We start from the raw sequence: 22266 nt of genomic DNA, 5'->3' as shown, positions 1-22266 counted from the left end.
AAAAGAAGAAGAATAAGAAGCAACAAACAACCGACCGTCCTATCAGAGACAAAAGACTGCTGCTAAGAGCAAGGCATTGCACTTTTTTTTCTACCGTCTGTTGAATGCCACTAGCAAAAAGCCAAGCCAAGTCAGTGGAGAACGAGACTCACTTTTCTGGGCACACAGCATCATCGCGTATCGCCGCCTCCGCCTGCGATTTGTGGTTCCAGTCAAGCTCTACAAATCACTTCACGGGACGAGGACGACGACGACGACGTACGAAGGGAAAGGGCGGACCACGGGAGCCGTGGTAAACTCAAAGTGATATTTATTCCCGCATTAAAAATTAAAGCGTTTAAATAAATTTCTCCGTCCTTCACTTCTAACGCTGTCTGCCGCCACCTGCTGTGTGGGCACAGGGCATCGTTCCTTGCCGTAGAGGTCATCCATCGGAGGCGTCGGAGTCGGAGTCTTTCGGGTTTGATGCCTCACGATGGGAAATTGATCGATGATCGGTGATTGACTGGCTGCTGTATCAGTTATTAATCTTTATTTAGAACTGATAAGACTAAAGCAATCGCTCTCATCGACCACATGTGGAACATGTGCGGCTGATTCCCGGCCCCGCCACAGACGGCTGTGGTGTCCGAGCGGTTAAGGAGATGGACTTGAAATCCATTGGGTTCTACCCGCACAGGTTCGAATCCTGTCTACAGCGAATCATTTTTTTTCGATCGATAATTTCAGTAAATTGTGCTCGTTGTGTTCGTACGGCATCGGAATCAGAGCTTTCTTATCGGGCTCATCTTTTCAGCTGTGTAAAATCAAACAAAAAACGCCTACTGAATATCATCAAAGCAGTCCGTTTCAAATGGGTGTTATTGTTTGCAGATTCGTTTCTTGGTAACGGATCAATAACAATGAGACGTACACTACAGTGATATGGGACAGTAGTTTTTGTTATTTTATTTATCAATTTACCATGGACTTAATTAAAATTATTCAAAAAAGTTTCTTTACGTACCACGAAGGCCTTATTGGAGTAGCTTTAAAAGGGAGGCCAATTCTGAAAACTAATATCTTTGCAGTCATCATGAGTAAGAGTTGGCAATACCAGTATTAGTGGATTTGATGCAAAAATGCCTATCTCATCAACGACTTTATGAAAGAAAGCGTACTTAATCCACCTAGCAGTGAGATGACACCTTCTATTTTTATCATTCCGCATGTGTTTTTCTGCATGAATATTCTTCGCTGTTTTAAGTTTTCATGAAATTATTTTAACGGCCATCGTTTTATGCAAGTCGGATCGAAAAGATGAATTGTATAAAATGATAGAATAACAAGCGTGTAACAATCGATTAAACCAGGCCCGTACCCAGGATATCGTTTTGTGCCTTTAGTATTTTTTGTTTTTTTTTGTTATTTAGAAATTTAAGTATACTCACATATTTTGGACAGGACAATGAAAGACTGAAGCAACAAGTTCTATGTGTAAAAAGGAAAGGGATCGATTTTTTACATTTCCTTTATCATTCAGTCCCATAGTTCGGGTTCGGCTTCTAGTTCCGGAGTGATGAGTATTAAAACCTTCAATTTCAGCGGTGTGTTCTTATAAGTCGCGATGTAAGAAGGAACAAATATTTTAAAACTATTCAGTAAGCTCTTCTAGCTTGCAAAATTTGTTGAATATTTATTGAGCAGATGGTCGAACCGATTTCAACAAATTTATATTCAAATGGAGTGTCTTATTTATCGGCGAATGACCGCAACTAGGTTAAAGCCGGGTATAAAGAAACGATATAAAAAAGTGCCTTACTATCCCACATGATCCTATTTAATTTCATCGAGTCAGCTGCCATGTCTGGATCAGAGAGGCCAAATCTGCAATTTGTTTGTAAATCAGCAGATTTATAAAATGAGCTGCAGACATGTTTCAGTTGCAGACTTTTTTGTAGACTTTTGAAAATCACTTACAGATTTTCGAAATTGCCGCGGTCTTTGCTTTTTTTTCCGTACATCATTCTTTGAAGAAAATTTGAAGTTCGCAGACTTTTTTTCGAGTTTACAAATTTTTTCTACCCTGTATGAATATATTTGAAGTTTAATAGGGTGATAAGTATAAAAATTTAAATTCGTCATTGGAAGTGACGATGCAACAACAGAAAAATCTTCTTAGCAGCATTCAAAAACTTCAAAACGGAACTCATATAAATTTCTCAGAGATAATTAGGACGATTTGCACAAATGTGAAAATGGATTCTAATGAAAGGTCTTATGGTTTCATAGACTTATTTCCTGTTTCAACCGAATCCGGCTTCCGGTTTCGGAACAGGTTCCGGAAGTAGCGGTCAGAATTTCAAAATAAAGCCCACACCGATTTCCAATCGCTCCAATAATGCACTTTTATACTTGCTGTCGAAGGTATTTTTTTTTTCGTCAACAGTAACCAACCGATACCATCATCATCAGCAAAGGCGAACATGCTTCCGAAGTGTGCTCGCGTTCATCTTTTCAATCCTGAGTATGCAAGTTCGGCATCCAGCGGCAGGACATCTTTTTCATTCGCAGAGTCTTGTTAAAACTATGATATGTTTGCTCAGTACGAATTTTCATGGCACTTTCTGGTCATCCTTTAATTTTGACATTGATTTTTAATCACTAATCATTGTGAAAACCGACTTTTGATTTTCGAAAAAAAAATCGATTGCAAAAATAAGCGGGTTATTCAAAACTGTTTGGTGAAATCATCTAATTAGCAGATCTTGTTAGTCAATGGCCAAAAATCTCATTTCCGTTCCTGATTCCGGAAATAATGGTTAAAAATCCCAAAATGAAAATTACTTTACTTCGATTTCGGGAGGGGCCATGGTCGTCGAAGTTGGTTCCACTTTAGAGTTTTTGATCACTATTTACGGTACTTTCGGAATCATCATTCAGGGACCATCATAACCCAAAAACGGTTCGTATGGTCATGAATTAATATGACAAATAAATTGGAATAGTTTTGAGCCCAAATTTGAAGATATTTTGCTAACGTCATCTTCTATGACGATTTGAATTAGTAAAAAAAAAACTCATCACCCTGTAATTCCAGAATCGGATAAAGTTCATAAATTTTGTATGGGACCATAAGCCTTTTATTTTGAATTTTTGTTTATGAAATTCGTTTTGGCCTCTATTCCCAATACGATTCACCATAAGGGCATATTCAGAAGTGTTCTAATTCTAGATGCGTAATTTATGTTAATTACAAAATTTAAATCAGGATTTTATAACAAGAATAACTGGCAGCCCCAGCAGTGTTTTACTCGTGTTTCAAATATACAAAAAATAGAACGGCATCGTAGACCAGTTTTAAATTTGACAGAAGAACTGGTCGAATAAATAAAACTAAAACCTCTTGCTCGGGATACGTTTGTTTCAGTTTCTATTCTATTATAGATATTTCATATAGAACTTCTAGCTGCTGAATTTGCTCTAAGGGATTGTAAACCATTTAATTCGATTCGAATTTTTTTTAAATCTTTGAAAAATCGTAGTACGTTCCAAATGAACGGTATCGAAAACCGAATATCAGTATAACAAAGATTATTCAGTCATCGGCTGTCAAAACCCGATAAACCCGATTAATTGTTATTAAATTGACGTTTTACACTAATCACCCTGTGTCTCCTGAACTTCCGGTTTAGGATCTTATTATTGTATTTTTTTTTTAAAACAAGATGTTTTTATGGGATCTTAAGACCTTTCATGCAAATCGTAGATGGAGCAAATCGCATTGGCCATCTACTAGAAAAATGTGTGATATTATTTTAATTTAGTTGCATTTATCACCCTGTAGTTCCGGAACCAGAAGTCGGCTCCAAATGAAATTTAGGAACCTATTATGAAAGTATAGGACTTTTCATGTAAATCTTAGTTTGGCGTTTGCCATCTTTCTAATACACATTCGAACGATTATGTTGCCAAAACGAACCGTGCTAAAATCGAAACGAGACAAAATGCCATGAAAAATATTTCTATTTGATACGTAGAAACAATTGCATACAATAGCATTGAAAATCGTTTTTCATTTTACTTCCAAGCATCGCTTATCAACACAGCGCTTGAAACTCCTACTGCCTGAATAGGGGGAAAAGTCATATCGATATCTCCATCAAAAATGTACGGATTTCAACAATCTATGGCTTGTTGGATAGCTCTTACCGTGTCTTAGTCTAAGTTTCAAAACATATTTTTTTTACGAAGACAAGATATTGTCAAAAAACTAAAAATTTTCCATAGAACTCCGTATATCTCGAAAAGTGAACATTCATTAGCGTTCTGGGTGACGAGGAGACCTTACATATGCGAATAATTTGATCAAAATCGGTCCAGTCGTCTCTGAGATGTAGATCTCTTTGTTAACGACACACAGACAGATACTCACACATACACAGACATTTGCTCAGTTCGCCGAGCTGAATCGGATGGTATAAGAGACACGGTCATCCGGGCCTCGGAACCTTTTTGCCTTTCTCATATAGTTAGGCTATGCAATCTCTGTGAAAACCGACTTTTTAACCGAGGCCCAGAGGGCCGAATATCATATACCATTCGACTCAGCTCGACGAACTGTAACTGTATTATGTATGTAACAAAAATATGCACTCACTCTTCTCGGAGATGGCTGAACCGATTTTCACAAACTAAGATTAAAACAAAATCTCTTATGGTCCCATAACCTGATATTGAATTTCATTTGGATCCGACTTCCAGTTCCGGAGTTACTTGATAATATATGAAAATTAGAGAAAAAGTGTGCACTCAATTTTCTCTAAAACGGCGTAACCGATTTTCACATACTAAGATTCAAATGAAAGGTCTTATAGTTCCCTAGTTTGTAGAACCTTTTATTTGAATCCGACTTCCGGTTCAGGAACTAAAGTGTGATAAGTGGAAAATTACCAATTTCATTAGTATTTTTTCACGAACGATGGTCAAAAACAGATACAAATCTCATAAAACTGTCTGATTAATTCTTTAAGTTTGCAGAGCTTGTTAGTTTGTGGGCATACAAACTTAATTCGGCACTACAGGTCCCCCCTTTTCCGGTTCCGGATACACCGAAAGTGATGAAGAAAAACTCAGAAATAGAATTCACTTCGATTTTTCTGCGATGCTTGAACCTATTTTCACAAATCTTGATTTGCATTAAAGCTATTATCCATTATCTTCAATGCTACTGTGAAACTTCATCCGAATCCGACTTCCGGTTCCGCAGTTATAGGGCGATGAGTGTTAAAGGTTTCAAACCACCATATAGAATGACAATATGTACAACAGCGGTACGTGCAACGAGGAAGAAGGAAACATAACACGAACGATGCGTGCTTTATTCTATTTCGAAAACGAAACGTTGACGGATGTCTGCTACAGGTGTGTGATATTGGTAAAAGATGGTAATGTGGTTCATAAACATTTTAGCTATTTTATGATAAGTGCGACCGAAAGAATAAAAGAATGTCAATGAAATTATTTTGAAAAAAAAATGAACATTCATCGAAATTTCAAGCTTTGCGATGTTAATGCAATTTTCACAACTGGTAGTGCAGTAATACCGTGTCGGTGGTATAGTGATGTCAATCATAATAATAATAATAATAATAATAATAATAATAATAATAATAATAATAATAATAATAATAATAATAATAATAATAATAATAATAATAATAATAATAATAATAATAATAATAATAATAATAATAATAATAATAATAATAATAATAATCATCATCATCATCATCATCATCATCATACTATATGTTTTATGCTGCTGATTCATGCTGTTTAGCTTGACTTACATATACAAAAGTAACAGAAACGCTGGTTGGCTTCGTTTGTTAGATTTCGTTTAATTGGTTTAATCGAAATAGAGCATGAGATAGTAAGTCTAGATTTAAGGAAAAGTCTTACAGTTTCATATGCAATTTATACTATCCCAGCACGCTATACCCGTTCTCTATTGCGAATATTGTTTACTGTACGCACAGATAGATTAGTAGGGTATGTGCCGAATGATTTTGTAATATAAGCAAACGGTGTTTCTTTTTGAATACGTCTCTAATCTAATTTCACGAGAATCAGTGCAACAATATTTGAGAAACAGATTTTGGCTTCAGGAACACCAAGCCAAGCCGAAATGAGTTTGATCGACAATCGACTAGTAAGGGTCACGAATTGGAATTGTTTTCAACCGCCAGATTTGAGATTTCGTATCTCTTTTGAGTCGTCACTTGAACAATATTTGTAAATTTTCAAAACAGTTTGCTACTACGGAAACGCAAGTCGTTTTTATATGCCTGCATATGAATCTAATTTTAAAGAAATCTATGAGAAAATCTGGGCTATATTTTGGACAGAGAAGTTTTCGATCTCGATGAACTGATTTTAATGGTCGCTTGAACAAACTGGTCTCGAAGTGATTGCAGAGCCATAGGTTCGAAATCGTCCCCTTTGAATATCTCAATACCTTCAAATACCTGGATGTTTGTGTCCGCAAATGACGAAACGCCATTATAATTGCGGAGATATTGCAGTAAATCAACATTAAAAAAAAACTTCCAGTCCAGATTGTTCGGATAATAGTGGAAACATTTTCGGACTAACCCACCTTATTGTTCAGAGTAGCTGCCATCGGACTACTTACTTGGTTCGATGCAGAAGGATTTACCAGGAGATTTTCCGGTACGTACTGAGGCTAGAAAAATAGAAACAGCTCCAATTTTCGTGCATATTTCAAAGCACCGGTAAGGTATGAAGTCGTTTAAGGTGAAAACTGTACCGAACCGTAATAATAAACAGAATGTGCATGGGGCTCGCAAGTTTTATCGCGAACATTTGATGAAATTGTCCTGTGTGTAGTAGCTTCTTGGAATGTTTTTATTTTATATTGCCATGCATTGGTGCAAGGAAGAAAAAAGGCAGATTCTCAAAAAAAAATTGGTTTGGCAGGCAATATGCAGCTGCGGTTGAACGAGCGAAAGCTTCATCACTACCAGAACGGTAAACAAGGAAATATACCGTGAAGAATACCTAAAGAAGCGATCATTGCCATGATGCTTCCTCGCTATTCTGGGCTAATTTGGCATCTTGTCACTACGCCAAAGATGTTTTGGTAGGGCATAAAGCGGATTGAGTCCATGTTGTAGGGAAAAATGCGAATTCTCCTAACAACTCGAAGTTGAGACTATGAAACGGTACTGGGATCTCGTGAATATAAATAAAAAGCTACAACGATGGAAAAATGTCGAACACACCTTTTCGAGAACTTCCAATATAACTGCAAATTTTCATCAAATTCAACATTTCCGTCCGAATTCTTTCATACGCCTGCAACATACCAGAAATCGGTCCATGCGAGCCAACGAATAGATAGAAAAAAAGTTCCAGTCCTGCCGAAAACGATTCCGTGAAAAATCTCGGGCAACTGTTGAATTGAAATGTCTTTTCCAAGCAAAGGACGCACGCATCCTCTCTTGTTTTTGCCGATGTGTTTTTTTTATTCGCTTCTCCTAAGTGCGATGCTTGTTTGTGGAATCCCTGACAAGCACACGACGTCGTACAGTTCCTTTACAGGGAGTGCAACCAAGCAGGTAGTCAGCAATGGAACGACCAACGACATGGAACATGGCGGGGAGAAGTGGAGGACTGCACCCCCAAGGTAGAGGGATGTTTTTTCTCATACTGTAATAATAATAATAACATTAATAATAATGATATTCTTTTGTGAGACGTGAGCTGCGTTGCGGATGATGATGATGATGATGATGGAAACGTAAGACGGCCGGGTGTTGCTGCAGGGATCTGTTTTTTATTGTATTTGGGTGTCTCCGAAGAAAGCGAAAAACGAGTGGGTGTGCGAAAGATGCTCGATTCTATGCAAGCAGGTGCCAGCAGTTTCCCATTTTCTGCTTTGGGTGGCTGTGCCTTCTGAATGGCATACTCATACGCACACACAGTTTACGAATGGGGCTCAGACACGGCGGGGACCGATACGGTTCTCGACGGTCTCCGGTACGACGGCGTCAGAGCGGCTGCCATCCGATCAATGCGATATGTGAATGGGGATATTGAATGGAGCTTATAATATATTTGATATACTTGTCGAAAATGATACCAAACATTAGCTAGCACATTATCACATTATTTTGATTTTCAATCAGGTTTCTTGGAGATATGAAAATTGGATTGATCTGAATGCCGATCGGAAGCAATTGTGGGTGCAGAAAAAAAAAGTTATTGCAATGGACGCGAATGTCAAATTTCTTGAGACATTTATTAAATATTACTCGCCCAAGTCAGTCAACCCCCCGGCATGAAGTCATAAAGGATCACAAAAATTAATTTCCATTCAACATCCTTTGCAACATCTTTTAAATGGTTTATCCCGGAAATTAATGTTCTTGAGAGTTTAGAATTAATTGCTATCCAGGTACAGCTCACCCAGCGCAGTCTGATTCTGAAGAGGAAACTGACGAAAAGAAAAGCAAAACGATTTTCTTCAATTCGCTACCTTCAGGCCGAAACCGCAACCGTCCCAGGGATAATGTAATTTAATTAATCCTTTCCGCTTACGTTTCCTTCGCACTCCAACGCACTTTGCCTAATCTATTATCCGTACGTATTCAACATTTCTCTGCCTCAGAGACGGGGAACGAAAAAAAAAATTCAACTGAAATGAAACATTTCTGAAGCTCCAGCTCCCTCTCCCTCCCACCTTTGTTGGCCTTAAATTTTTCGTGTTTTTATTCCTACTGAAAAAGAGGAAACTCAATTTCAATTCCGCTGCTCGGCAAAGTTAAACAAAAGAGCAACAATATCTATGAAGAACCCGGGCAAATATTGACTCGAATCTGATTCCCGGAATGTTTGTCCAAACAGCTGAGCAGGTTTCTTTTGTGCTCGGTTCGATCGGCATCAGCATCATCATCAGCATCATCGTGAGCATCGTTTCACAGGAATTGAATTTAATTTGATTGAACGAACCAACGAACAGCTAGCTAGTATTTATCTTGATTCAGTGCGATCGGTAGCCATGCCCGGGGTCGGTCCAAGGGTATTCGGAATCCTCTAGTTTCAAAACCATTTCTTACATTTGAACTATTGTATGTCCTCGTGGAAGCAATCTAGATCCAATTATTTTCCTGCTCTGTATAAAAACGGTTTATCCATTTTGAGAAATTAAAAAAAAATCAAGTTTCCAAAAACTAAAGCAGTGTAATAGTAAAGCAACGGTAATCTGCAACGTGAACTCGAAAGCGAGCTTATGTAGAAGTTAGAAAAAAGGCGGGTGGGTAATGTTAGTGACATAACAGGACTGACGTTAATACGAATAATTTCCTCTAATTTAATGCAGATAAAATGAACAATGGAATATCTGACATCACTTGTATATCCTGAACACACAAAAACTCGTTTAAATCAATACACACAATTTATTTTTCACGAATACAAAGCTGTTGGATGTCGGTTTTATTTGCACTCGTTTGGTGCGAACATTTCACCGAACTGTTTTCGCACTTCCGATTTGCATATTTCAACAGTTGAATAATTCTTAATAAAATGAAAATTTTCTAATACTAAAGGAAGAGAATATCATAGTAATTCTTTGCGCAAAATGGTGAAGGTCCACTATATCGTTGTCATTTTGCTCGAGTATACAAAGTAGGAACAGCAGAACATTCCTCCTTCGTTTGAAACTAGCTGCTTGATTCTGTATCTGGAACTGATTTCTGAGCCTGAACTATGTGATTCTCGATACTGGAACTGGAAATATTTGAATAGTTAACCTTTTAAACCTACCCAGTAGGTAAACGCAGAAATAAAATTTCGCTTACTACCTCAAAACCGTCGTCGCGGGTACGAGAAAGGCAAACACGTGTTTTTGATTGTCGTTGATTTCAGAAACCCTATTTTTTTAATTGTTTGTGGTCATATGACTGAAAATTTTATCATAAATTGATGATCATATTGCTGATGGCATGTAGCAAAAATTATGATGCCAACAAGATATATTCACGATCAAAACCTTATCACTCTCCCAGAGGGTGAATTTTGAGAAGGCCCCCATAGTAGAGTAAGATGTATTTACGTCAAAAATGTATGTATGTATTCGTCGCTTTCGATACATTTTCGATTTTTTAGAAAAAAAAACCGACTCGACGATGCCGGAGGAAAAACTGTAAATGTAAAAATTGTTCGATTCACTTCCAGTACGATATTGTCTAGCGAGATTCCATCAGGATAATTAATTGGAAACAATGAATAAAAAGACGATACATTTTAAAAAACAGTAATCAGATAATGCTGATTGAATTTTCAGGAATGGATGATATTGAATATAACGAGAGTGAATGTCTAAATTCAGTTTTTTTAACAAGTCAGGATAATCAGCTCGAGATTGTAACAAAATCGGCTACGCAAACGGCTTAAGAGACATTTAAGCGAACGGATGAAACGTGTTAATCGATAAATTTATAACGCTTCTGTTGGCTGGAAAAATTGTAGGGATCCCTCCAAAGGAGACTACAAAGAGTAAACCGGTGAAGTTTATTCTGAATAGCTTCGACGCGTTCGATGTCGAGTTAACAATATGGAGCCCAGACGACAGCACCATTTTCAAGAATTGCGCGAATCACTTCACAATACATAGCACACAAATTATCACACATTTAAGATATGTCGCAATCTACGTTGTATTGAGTACTAGCGTATATGCTAAAGACTGTCCCAGAAAGTATGGACGCAACCAAAAACCGCTGCCATTTCGCAATGATTCAGAGTCTGTCAATTTTTATGGCTGCGTCCTGTTGTTTACACTCTTTCCTAACCACTTGTGCAGTTGTTTATTCGTTTTCATTAGTTTGTTTCGAAATGCGTGGACTTTCAGCAGAACAACGTCTAAAAATTGTGTACAAATGGTGCACAGAACGCGGACTGTGACTGAGAAAGATAGCAAAAATGGAAGGAGTAAGTGAAAAAGCCGTGCGAAATGCAATCAGGAAGTTCGGTGAGGATAACACCTTTGAGGATAAACCGAAAACGGGTCGAAAAAAAGGTCCTGCCAAACCTCAGTTGGATAAACGTATACCGAAATTTACATATTTTTCACCTGAAAAATATAGATTTTGATTTGGCAACCCTGCACGCTATACAAAATTGAACAAAGCACGCTGCGAACGGAGCAAAGCCAAACGTACCGTCGCGTACTAGTTTCGCATCGTCATTTTGAAAGACGATTTGAATGTTTTGACACTCATCTCCCTATAATTTCGGAACCGAAAGCCGGATCTGGATGAAATTGCATAGCATATTTTAAAACAATAAGTGCTTTAATTTGAATCATGATTCGTGACAATCGGCTTAACCATTGTTGAGAAATCGTAGTGAGTTCCGTTTTGTAAAATTTTCTTCACTATTAGCGATGACAGTGGGCCGTATGAATAAAATGTAGTAAAGTCTGTGGTTTGTAGTATCTTCTCAAAAACAAAGTCCACAGAGTATATCGCGGTTCGGTATGAATAAAAAACAAGTTCGAACATGTAGTTAATGCTACTTCCGAATTTAAGCATTTACTGCAAACCGTATCGGCACAGAACCGGAAAAGCCGGTATAAGCATGCACAAAGCAAGAAACGTACTTACATCAGTAAAAATGCCACTTTTTTAATTTCTGTACTTCACTTTATCAGCAAACACACGAGCAGCAACCTCTAGAGCTACCTACCGAATACTTGTAGTAAATACTACAGTTTGTAGCATGTTTTGAGAGGAACGTGATCCACACGTAGCTTTTACTACCGAACTTCAAGCATGCTACGTTTTATTCATACGGCCCAGTGTTTCGGCAGCGGGAACCGGAGACTAGTAGTTCCACAGTAGTTCTATATATTCACTAACTAGCAAGATCAGCCAATTAGTTGAATTTAGTAATAAGTTTTATAAAACTGTGCACCTCGTTTCTCCATCGCTTGTGAATAAATATTCATAAAATTAAAAATTTTCACTGATCGCACTGTAATCAGGATCCGAGGACATTTTAAAGAATTTTAAGACTTTTTATTTGCTTCTTTGTACATGAAAATCGATTAAGGAATTTACGAGAAAATCGAGTGCGCATTTTTTCATAAATTTGCACATATTCCCTTGTAATTCCTTGAAATTCAGGAAAATTGCATGAGACTATAAGACCTTTCATTTGAATCTAAGTTTGTGAAAATCGGTCCAGTCATCTCTGAGAAAATTGAGTGACATTATTTGTCACATACACACATACATACATACACACACATACACACCGACAGACATTTTGTGATCTCGACGATTTCTTCGGCTGCTCGGCCATCCATGGAAGTTGACCATCAATGTCAACTTCCCTCTCTGAGCAGCCTAGATAGCCGTGTAGTGTCGGTAGCGGTTTCCCAACTGGCTAAGAATAACGCTACGGTCCACCTGTACCGGTGGTATAAGTCCACCAAACAGGTAAGCCGTGTGGCATCCGGCGGAATTATTTTCCACCAAGAATTGATCCACTGGTTTCCTGTTCCATGTCGTAAAAGGCCACAAAAATAGGATCTCCTAAGTCAAGGTGTATTTCCGTGCCGATGACTGAATGGCTGCAGGAGGTTAAACAATGCAGTCGTGAACGGAATATCTTGGGGTTTTCCCTTACTGTGTTAAGCGAAGCTCTGGCACAGTGGACGACTTCTTTCTTCGCAACTCGTGGGATTAAAATGATTAAAACATTTAAAAAAATCCTTACATGCTTCGCTATAGGCGATTATAAGCCAATATATTTGGTTTCTTCTAGTTGTTGTACGATAAGTGCTGGAGATAGGGTGTTCATTACTCTGATTGATAATGGTTAGAGTGGCACAAATCAATCTCCAGCATAAACGTACAGCAACTATAAATCTATCCAGACTTCTGCAAGAAGGTTAAGCTTCTATAGCTTTGGTTCAAGAACCATATTTCCAAAAGGGAAACTTCTACGTTGGAAAATTGTTAAACCCAGTCTTTGTTGCCTTCAACAAGACCGGTATGACAAATCCACGTGAAATGCCTCGAGCATGCGTACTTGCAAATAGTGCTCTCGATGTTTCTCTCATTTCGGAGCTCACAACTCGGGATATTTGTGCTGTCACAGTTGATATGACTATTGATGGCATAGACAGAAAATATGTCTATTGTTCGGCATATTTGCCGCATAACCAACCTTCGCCAAGCGATGACTTCAAAAAGGTTGTATCATACTGCTGCAAAAGTGATTTACCGCTTGTAATCGGCAGTGACATAAATGCTCACCATATCATTTGGGGCAGCACAGATATAAATTCGAGAGGCTCTGATATGATGGAATTTGTGAGCAGTACAAACCTGCACATAGTCAATGCAGGAAACCGTCCAACTTTTGCGAGATCTGGAAGAGAGGAGGTTTTGGACGTAACTCTCTGCTCTGATAGAATTGCGCATGAGTTGGTGAATTGGCTCGTCTCCGATGAGCTCGAACCTTCGTTGTCTGATCATAAGTACATATTCTTTGATCATTCAAACGTTAAATTTGATATTATCACATATCGTAATCCCAAATCTACAAACTGGGACCTCTATGAAGAGGGCTTGGCGACTAGATTTTACGGGTACCAACCAACAATTGAAACCCCAATTGATTTGGAAAATGTTGTCGACGAGACAAATTCACTCATAGTTGCAGCATATGAAGAGGCTTGTCCACTTCGGATTGTGCGAGCTACTAGAGGAACTCCTTGGTGGAATGCTGAACTTGCTAGACTAAGGAAACTATGCAGAAGAGCTTGGAACCACCGACGCAGAAATGGGTCGGAGGCATTCGTGTCGGCTCGAAGGGCTTACAAAAATGCTCTTCGATCGTCTGAGCGAAGTGGTTGGAAAAGCCTCTGCACAAATGTCTCTACTCTCACCGAGGCTAGCAGATTAAATAAGTTACTTTCGAAGTCTAAGGACTTTAATGTCAGTTTCTTAAAAACTTCAGATGGTGAACACTTGTCTGATGAAGGTGATGTACTTCAGTATCTTTTTAACACTCACTTTCCAGGATGTATGGATCCATCACCGACAGCTCTTCCCGAGACTTTTTCAGGTAGTTACGATTCTTGGGCCCTTGCTCGAAGCGTTGTGACGATTGAATCGGTCAAATGGGCAGTTGAGAGTTTTGCTCCGTACAAGTCTCCTGGAAAGGATGGAGTTTTCCCAGTGTTACTGCAGAAAGGGTATGAACATTTCAAACATGTTTTGAAGAAAATACTTACTTTTAGTCTTGCGACAGGATATATTCCAAGAGCCTGGCAGGAAATAATTGTCAAATTTATTCCCAAAGGCGGTCGCGACACTTATGAGGAAGCGAAGAGTCTCAGGCCTATCAGTCTTAGCTCATTTCTTCTTAAAACAGTGGAACGCATAGTCGATCACTATATCAGGAATGTTAGTCTGGGCGTGCAACCGCTACATGGAATGCAACATGCTTACCAGCGTGGAAAGTCCACTACAACCCTGTTACATGATGTTGTGTACGACATTGAAAAAGCTTTCTCACAAAAGCAATCTTGCTTGTGAGTTTTCCTAGATATTGAAGGTGCATTTGATGACGTGTCTTTCAATTCAATTCTGGAAGCAGCCCGTGGTCATGGCATACCTTCAAGTATCACAAATTGGATACACCCAATGCTTAGCAATCAACTTCTTTGTTCATCGCTTCGGCAAGCAGAGATTAGAAAGCTGAGTGTCTGTGGGTGTCCTCAAGGTGGTGTACTATCCCCACTTTTATGGAACCTAGTCGCTGATGGTTTGTTAAGGAAACTTAATAACCTTGGATTTCCGACTTATGGTTTTGCCGACGATTATCATATATTGATGACCGGTATAAGCATTAACACTCTCTTTGATTTAATGCAGCAAGCCCTGCGATCTGTTGAACAATGGTGTTGTCAGGTTGGATTATCTGTAAATCCGGGCAAAACATCAAATGGTGCTTTTCACTCATCGTAGGATAATTACAGGAGCTCGTCCGTTGCAGTTCTTTGGTTCAGAGGTCACTGTGGTCGATCAAGTTAAATACGTCGGGGTTATTCTTGACTCAAAACTGAATTGGTCTGCTCACATTGATTTCAGGATTAAAAGAGCTGCATGGCTTTCGGCCAATGCAGACGAGCTTTTGGAAAATCATGGGGACTCAAACCCAGATATATTCATTGGATCTACACAGCTATTGTTAGACCAATTTTAGCATATGGATGTCTTGTATGGTGGCAGAAAGGAGAAGTCGCGACAGTTCAGTCAAAGCTAAATCATCTCCAAAGGATGGTCCTAATGGCGATGACAGGAGCATTCACGACAACTCCTACTGCTGCTCTAGAGGCGCTACTGTGCATTAAACCACTACATGTGTTCCTAAAACAAGAAGCATTATCTTGTGCATATCGTCTTAAGGTTACAGGGCTTTGGAACAGTAACCCATTAGATTATGCTACCAGCCACACTCGCTTGTGGTCTCAAATGGTTACGTGGGATGAGTATTTACTCGCTCCTAGTGACCTAACTCTCACATGTAGTTTTCCTTTCAAAACATTCAATGTGAGCTATCCTCTTCGTGAGGAATGGTTGTCTGGTTGTCTGGAACGACAACTTAATGAACACATAGTTTGTTATACGGACGGTTCTCTGTTGAATGGTCGTGCTGGTGCTGGTGTCTACTGTCGTGAAATGAGGTTGGAACAGTCTCATTCACTTGGTAGATACTGTACTGTGTTCCAAGCAGAAATTTACGCGATTCTGTGTGGAGTACAATCGGCACTTCAGCAGAGGATCTGTGGTAAACGAATTTATTTTTGTTCCGACAGTCAGGCAGCCTTAAAAGCACTCAGTTCGAATGACTCACGGTCGAATCTAGTGATCGCATGTCGAACTCAAATTGAAGACCTCAGCATTTCAAATGCTGTTTACTTCTTATGGGTACCCGGCCATTCTGGTATTACTGGAAATGAATGGGCTGATGAGTTGGCTAGAGCTGGTGCAACGAATGATTTTGTTGGTCCTGAACCAGCTTTACCACTTTCAACTAGTTGGATAAAGCACAAGATTCGTTGTTGGGCTGCATCCAAACATGCCAGCTACTGGCGCAGCTTGCAAACTTGCGCTCAGACAAAAGCATTTCTACCAGATTTAAATCTGAAAATGTCAAAGTGTCTACTGCATTTCTCCAAGCATCATTGCAGTATTCTGGTCAGAGCTTTGACTAGACATTGCAAACTAAATTATCACATGGCTACTATTCAACGTGCTGAGTATTATTCGTGTGATTTGTGTGAATGCGATTATGGTACTTCATATCATCTGATATGTAACTGTCCCGCATTGACGCAGCTACGTATCCGGGTTTTTGGTTCTCCATACATGGTTGAGTCTGTGTATGCGGAGCTAAAATTGAAGGATATTCTCTCGTTTCTCACCCAATGTGGTAAGGAGCTATAGTCGGAAGGGTTCATCGTTCTTCCTGGAGTGAATGAATCCCTTCTGTATTCACCTTAAATAGGGTTTAGCAGATTGTTTGGCATCCTTTAGGGGTTACCGAATTTACTTCTGCTCGTACATACTGCGAATCGTTCTGCATTCTTCCGGGAGTGCAGAATGGTGTCGCTTTTGTAAGATCTCTAAATCCTCTCGGAGGTTGGAGGTTTTATTAACAGCAGACTGTTCGGGACCTCGCAGAGGTTCAGAATTTACTTCTGCTTCCACTAAATGTGATCCTCAGCAGATTGTTCAGCATCCCTTAGGGGTGCAGAATTTACTTCTGCTTTTATGTGTTTTTGTGTCGTCAATTTTTCCCATCCTCCTAGTCCAACCCTTACCATTTCCTTTCAATCCTTCCCTCTTATATATCGGGAAAATGATGCTAAAAACAAATTGATGGCAAGGCACAAATCTCCAAATATCAAGGGGAACGTGCCATTTGAGCCAATTTGTTCTGATTCCTGATTCCTGATTCTCCATCGCTTGTGAATAAATATTCAAAAAATTAAAAATTTTCACTAATCGCACTGTAATCAGGATCCGAGGACATTTTAAAGAATTTTAAGACTTTTTATTTGCTTCTTTGTACATGAAAATCGATTAAGGAATTTACGAGAAAATAGAGTGCGCATTTTTTCATAAATTTGCACATATTCCCTTGTAATTCTGGAACCGGAAGTCGGATCCAAATGAAATTCAGGAAAATTGCATGAGACTATAAGACCTTTCATTTGAATCTAAGTTTGTGAAAATCGGTCCAGTCATCTCTGAGAAAATTGAGTGACATTATTTGTCACATACACACATACATACATACACACACATACACACCGACAGACATTTTGTGATCTCGACGAACTGAGTCGAATGGTACATGACACTCGTATCTCCGGGCCCCGGTTGTAAAGTAGGTTTTCACAGCGATTGCATTGCCTTTTTATATGAGAAAGGCAAAAAATCAGCAATTTGGTTAAAAGATGAAATTCAACAGCAACTAAGAACTGTGAAAACGAAATGAGCTCCATTTTGAAGTCAAACGCATCATGAGTGCACGTGTTTGTTTTCTTTTACCTCTAGCACTGAATTGCACCAAAGTGATAGGCCAGAGCTCTCAAATTCTCTGAGGTGGAGGATTGCGAGGTTTACGTAGAAGAAGCGTGAGGCACGCAAAATCAGTAAAAAAAACAATTTATCGTTGTATTTTCATGTTTCCTTGCAAGATTTTCATAGCAAGGCCAGTAATCACTTGGATGTATTTAGGCGAGAGCACGTGAGAGCGATTCATGCGAAGAGAATGTGGTTCTCTCACCCCAGCTTCTTCCAACACAAGTCTGTGTAATGAACACTGAGAAGAAGTTCGCTTTCCTTTTCGTGTGGTGAACACCAAATGCATCATCAGCGTAGGAATGAAAGTTACACACTGGTTTATTACTGTAGTGAAATGCCTTTTAGTTTCAAGCAATATGGACAAGGAGTAGCACATAGATGAGAATTTTTTAGCATTGTAATACACGAAATGAAATAAATCTATAAATGATAGGATCCTTCTAAAAGTTATATGGAAAAAATAATATTACGGTTATGATTTGTGAAACAGACTGTTTTAGAATATCTGAAGTATCAACCTCCGTGGAAGCGCTTCAAGTAAAAATGAATTAGAAAATATTCAACTGAATGACCAACAAATTCCCCTTAAAACGTACCATAACAGACCGAGACCGAAAAAACCGGACAGAAATCGACGAGAAACACCTTTTCGGTTTCGGTTGAACATCCCACCCAACCGATTTTCCACAGGTTAATAATCACGTTTCCGTCGTTACTTCCCACCATTTATCGACGGTACTAGAAACAGTACCATTTTGGGAAAACTATCTTCGTCCTGGTCCTGATCCGGGGTTCTTCCCCATCAACCACCCCGCTAATGGATCTCGAACAAAGGATCCCGCTCCGTCCCAGGGTCCCGGACCCGCGATTGAGTCCAACAAAACAAGGGGAGGAAAAACTCGTTTCACTCAATTTCTTATCTTCATCGTTTCACCCTTCGCCGGTGACCTCAACAACCGGCACCGCTTTCAATCGGTGCAGTTTCCGTTCCATCTTTCTATTCATTACGGCACCTCCCAGTTTTCTCCAATCGCACTACCATATATGGGTCCGTGGTGGTGGTGGTGGATGCACTGTTATCATCATCGTCTGCAGCATCAAAGAGCAGCATCGTCTTCGCTTGTCGTCATCATCATTGCCGTTGTCGTCGTCGTCGTCGCTGGCGTCGTTTTTCGCAGCCAACCAAGCGCAATGCAATGATCATAATAATCATGATCAGTGCGCTTTTTCGCTTCTTCTTTTCTTATTTTTTTTTGAAGACGAAAAACTACAACAAGGATATCTGCCAGCAGCGCTGATAATGTTACAGTGCACGAGAAAAGGAGAACCACGCCGGCGAGGATAGTAAAGATAACAATTTTACTTTGTCAGTAAAAAGAAGCTTAACCAGGACGGCAGGCGGAAAATTGATGAGGTGTATCGGGAAAAAAAATGGCGATGGAAATCGTTGGTGGTGATTCAATTCGTCTCCATTGTATCGAGCATCGGAAATTAGATTTCCTGCGAGCGACGGGTGCTTTCCTGTGTGATGATTATGCGAATTGCTGCAATTCCATTGCTTGAACTATTCGCTTCGGCAATGGCAAACCGTGTTCCATCATATGATATGAATTCACATAATCATTTATGTGTATTTTGATTTCTGAATTTATTTGCATTTTCATACTAGAAACTGCACTACAATCGAGAAGCTAAAATTATTATCAGATTTTTTTAACGATGGGCTGCGATCTTCAATAAATTTATCTTCAATTCAGTCGGTTCAAGGTCTACTCTCATCTTTCCGATCCGGTCCAGCGCACGGTTGTCAACATATTTCCATGCGTTTTAATGCGTGTATCGACGTTGTATCATATCCACCTGTATCTGTTAAAAGTCTGTTAAACTAGCTCCCAGCGACATCGAGATGAGATATGATTTAGAAGAAATACCATCAGCGGCTTCACTCGTCTCAATATCTTGCCAACACAGTGATTTAGCGTATGATCTGAGAAATCAAAATTTTGAAGGTAGTTCTGGAGTTAGTGTATTTTCTATAGCAGTTAGAGAGCTCAGGTCTGACAACCATCACAAAATGAATCTGAATCTGAAGTTCAAACAGTGAAAGCTAAGACATTCGGCATTCGACAAAATCATTATTATTTGATGGTGAAATTTGCTGAACTAGATTGGTCAAGAGGTGCTAAAATACGGATACTCTCAATTTTACTTAACTCGTGGTCTGTTCCAATGACCATGAAAGAATTTAATGTGAATAAAAACACGGTTTCACTGGCACAAGAATTGGTTATAGAGCAAGGAGTATTGGTTGTTCTTAACGAAAAATATGGACAACGAAACTACGTGTCTATCAGAATTAACATTGGGCATGAACCAGTTCAGAAACGGCTTTTACTTTCAAGTCTTAGCTCAACAATTCCAAGAGATCAGTAAACACTAAATTAGCGGTTCAGTTGAACTGCCGAGTTTAGCACTAAGCAGTTCAATTTGAACTGCTCTGCACTGAAGTGTCAAAGACGAAACGTAAAAATAATAAAAACGGTTATGTGCCCTAGCACAAAATTTGGCTAACCCCCAAATGACTAAATTTCATTCAGAACTTTGCGGCGTTACGGCCAAACCATTGCTTCACAGCTGCCTCAAAAAGTATTCCTTGAAAACTGATTGTAAAGCGCCTTTGTAAAAATTACTTCATCGGTAATAACAAAGGATTGCTATCTCCGAAAACAGCTGCTCCGATTGTCTTGACGTCAAAGATGAATTTGTTCAAATTTTTAAAAGGATTCCAAACATAAAGAATTTGAGATTGAATAACCCCGCCTAATTTAGAAAAAAAGGCGCATTCTCGTTAAATATCCATTTTCTCGATTTTGCTTCTCATATATCCCGACCATGACTGCATTTAGGAAAAACCTCCTTACGAACTTTTTCATTGGGCGTAGCTTGAAAAATAATATTCTATTGCTCAGACACATTTATTCCTATCGAAGTAACGTTTTTCAAAAGTCGTTAAAAAGTTTTTCTTCGGGAAACTTTTTCATCGATCATCTCTTCAACTTCTTCAAACATTCGATGGTTTCCTTGCAGCTTGACGTTTTTTTGTGGTATAAAAAAGAGAAATCGTGTGGTAGAATAACTAAGAATTTTGAAAAATAAATTTTATTTTCAATTTTCTGAAAAACTGCAGGTTTTTTTTCAGTGTATACTTTTTTTTAAACATTTCTATTGATTACCTTCTTAGACACAATTTTTGTAGAACCTGTTGATTTTGAGTTATAATTGTTTGAAAATAATGTGGTTGAAAACACATACGCCCTTTTTAAAAATTAGTATTGAGTGAATGAAAATCTCTAAACCAGTGAAAAATACTTTATTTGCCATACCGATCACTCACGAAAAGTTTCATGCAAATCGAAGCAGGTCGTGCCAGAATTTTGTCTTTTTTCGACGATTTGTCGGAGAATAGAATTAAGTGTCAAGCGATTTACATGGGATTCTAGTATCCTAACCGAGAGTCACGTAAGATGGTATAGGCATCTTTTAATGCATGCGTTACAATCGTTAGTCATTGAGGGTACAGAGGAAATAATTCTTCCAGTTTCTTTTCCGTACTGCGTCATGGCGTCTCGAATAACAAAAATCGTTAGCGGTTTAGGGCAGATCATATACACGCACGTCTTCAGCACAATCCTCCATATAAACTGGTAGGATGGGCTTTATGCTTCCATGCTCCATTATTGTTGACTTTAGCAAATTCAATAGTTTTGCACTCGAGATTAAACTATTTACGGAAAGGCATGAGATAGTAACTTATGCGCACTTCGTTGTCACCTTTTTGTGGGACAGGGGAAAAAACACAAATTAGGAGGGCTTCATACTTGACAGCTACGCCAGAGCCATCTGGAACATCCACTATCATTTTTCGAGCGAGAACAAATTGCGACAGACATGATTCCCTTTTCACCGGTGATCCCCATACTTTTGATGCCCTAATCTTAAAATATCTAGGGAATACCAATCGCTCGGAAAATTAAAGCCTGCGTATTGTTCAGTTCGTAAGTTTTGAGTTTTTTTAACACTACAGAATATGGAGCTAAATTGATAATTGTCGAATAAAATATTGCGCGAGAATCGGCTTCAATACGAACATAAGAATGGGAAAATAATTCTACCGCATGATAGTGCTAAATCTACTTCGATTGATCCGCTGAAAGATCCTACTCCACCACTTATATTCCTTAGAATTAGCACTGTCCGATTACTGAATGTCGGAAGCAATCGTTCCATTGTTCTGATTCGGTGTTTTACCGAACCCAAAAGGTTTCGAAAAGTAAATTCGGTTTTGTCATAAATAATTAAAATTATATAAAATAGTTTTATACAGAGAACAGAGTAGGGTTTGGTAAAAGTCTAAGCAGTGTTGGTGATTGCCGAAAATTTGACAGAAGCTGCTCGATATTTATCAATATTGTATACAACATTTTAAATCCGGTAGAAGATGCTACAACAACTCGAGTCTCTTAATGCATGAACCGCGAGAGAATTTTTCTACATTTCTTCGCTCCACTTCATACTCTGAGTATTTCAC

At 38.8% G+C, this 22266-nt stretch overlaps 1 protein-coding gene and 1 non-coding gene across 5 annotated transcripts in view; one reads left to right on the top strand and one right to left on the bottom strand.

The window, feature by feature from the left end:
- Positions 1-22266, bottom strand: part of LOC131434845 (ecdysone-induced protein 74EF) — an 854531-nt gene that overhangs the window by 327079 nt on the left and 505186 nt on the right. The window lies entirely within an intron of this gene.
- Positions 619-700, top strand: Trnas-uga (transfer RNA serine (anticodon UGA)). The gene has a single exon. It is a non-coding gene; the product is annotated as a tRNA-Ser (tRNA).

The sequence above is a fragment of the Malaya genurostris genome, chromosome 3 (assembly GCF_030247185.1).
Source record: "Malaya genurostris strain Urasoe2022 chromosome 3, Malgen_1.1, whole genome shotgun sequence".
Lineage (NCBI taxonomy): Eukaryota > Metazoa > Arthropoda > Insecta > Diptera > Culicidae > Malaya > Malaya genurostris.
The sequence above is the reverse complement of the archived record's forward strand: the minus strand, read 5'-3'. Positions and strand labels throughout refer to the sequence as shown.